Source organism: Papaver somniferum, unplaced genomic scaffold (assembly GCF_003573695.1).
Source record: "Papaver somniferum cultivar HN1 unplaced genomic scaffold, ASM357369v1 unplaced-scaffold_16, whole genome shotgun sequence".
In the NCBI taxonomy this organism is placed as follows: Eukaryota; Viridiplantae; Streptophyta; class Magnoliopsida; order Ranunculales; family Papaveraceae; genus Papaver; species Papaver somniferum.
This window is the reverse complement of record NW_020625486.1, coordinates 2418104-2420296: the sequence shown is the minus strand read 5'-3', so window position 1 is coordinate 2420296 and position 2193 is coordinate 2418104.

Genomic DNA, 2193 nt, shown 5'->3' with positions numbered 1-2193 from the left:
AAAATCAGTAGATGAAATTGGGTGATATGAAAGAAAAATAAGAAGAACATGGAAAAGAAAATGAGATTTGTCTCCTAAGAAATTAAACTTGGTTTAATAAATGGCCTAAACTATCTCATGTACGTCACATGTCACTCATGCAAGAAACTTTGTACACTTCTCCATTGCATCTACTAATTAGGCTCTCTAACCCTACGAATGGATGACTACTTTATTAATAACACTCATACTGGGATTTTGGCACACCACGAATATAAGTGTATGATATTGGCGCACAAATATTTCTTCCACCCAAACAGGTCGGGCTAGGGATGAAAGCCCTAGAATTTTTTTTCGAAATATCACATACTATTTGTTTTATTTATATTATAAAGATAAAATAATATGACATGGAAAAGAAAAAATATAAGACAAATGGAGTTTTGTTAACGAGAAAACTGCACCTGGAGAAAAACTCCGAGACCTCATCGAACTTTGAATAAAAAAACTGTATTAAGCCGCTACATACACTAGCATAGTATCAAACTTCAGACTGGAATGTAGTTAAGACCAAATTAACCCTCCAAGCAATTCAACTATAGTCGTGCTTCTTACCTCTCTTGAACTTTGCAAGCTTTACTCAATTGATTCCCTTAACCGACGTCCTTTATAGCCTAAAAGTTGCTTTAACCTAAGTGAAGCCTATTTGGTTTCCCTTTAAATCATTTAAATCAAGGCTTGCAAATTTTTTTGCAGTAGCAAAGCTGGCAAACCTAAAGAATCAAGGATACTTAAACTTAGTTATCCGAGAAGCCTGTATTACTAACCACCTCTTAAAAACTATCTAAATCGATCAATAAAGACGAGTTTTAGATATCGTTCTTGAGGAATATCAAAGTCTGAGAGGAAGATAACTTTGCGAGTTCTATTTATCTAATTCCTGATTAGAAACTGACGAAAATATCAATGATTAGTAATAACAAGATCAGATTATCACGAACTATAAGGTAAAAGATAATCGGACCTGGCTTCACAAATCCTTAAGTGAAAGTCTTCAAATCGTAAACCTAATTATGTTTCTCTGAGGAAAACTAGGTTGAACATAGGATGAATCTATCAAGCAACTAAGTCAAAGAAGTGTCAGAGATTCAAGTTCCCAATTATTTATTTGAGTATTTATAGACTTTCAAGACTATAAGTAGCTTTGAATTAAAGCTAAGATAACTTAAGATCTAACTAAATACTTTCTCAGTTCATATGAAGTTCTTGTTAGGAATTCATGTAATCATGTGAGGAGTTTGTATTGAAATTACACAGAAGAATATACACTATGGTTTATGGAACCAAATACAATGATAATTCATGGCATATATGCCTTAAGAACTTATAATCATAATCGTGTTCAATGACACTCACGACTTAAACCAAGATTCACAAACACAAATTGATTTAATGAACGAAGTTGTCTTAGAAATATTTATGAGAGCTGTAGCGATGCCAAACATATTTATGTAAATAGTTTATGAGCATCTGCTTAATTTGTATTGCCTAGGTATGTGTAGGGGTACACATATCTATAGACAAGTATGTGAACTTGGGATGCTAGGGTATGGGTAATGGGTATGTTTTCCCTTAGACATTCATGAACTCATTCTTTTGAGTTACGCGTGTTAATTATGCGTACCTCCCCTTATTCACAAAATCAGAATCGTAGGATACACGTACTGGGTACGGGTACCTCTTATTTTCGTAACTCAAATGGTTAGGGTACACGTACTAGGTATGCGTACCTACTAGGTGTCCGAATCTCAGTAGTTCTTAAAACTCTCTTTTATACATTTTGGATCATTCTCAATAGCCATAAATATGAAATATCATTGCTTGGGAAATTTCCAAATGATCAACTTGGAGCAAAAACAACCCTTGAACCATAAATTGTTCTTTACTAAGATTGTTAAGGATCTATGAGCATCCATTCCTTCAATCATATTTCGAGATATTGTCAAGACAAGCTTGACTAAAAATTTCTTCTTTGCAATATGAAATCTATTGAAATCATATGACATAGTCTTATAAAGATAAAATAGTAAATATCGTGATAAATAGGATGGTTTAGTATTTACATACCTCTTTGTGGATGAATTTATTCAAATGTCTTCATTTGATCTTTAGTATTTAATCTCCGAGGGTTATTTTGTGATGTTTGTAACTCAA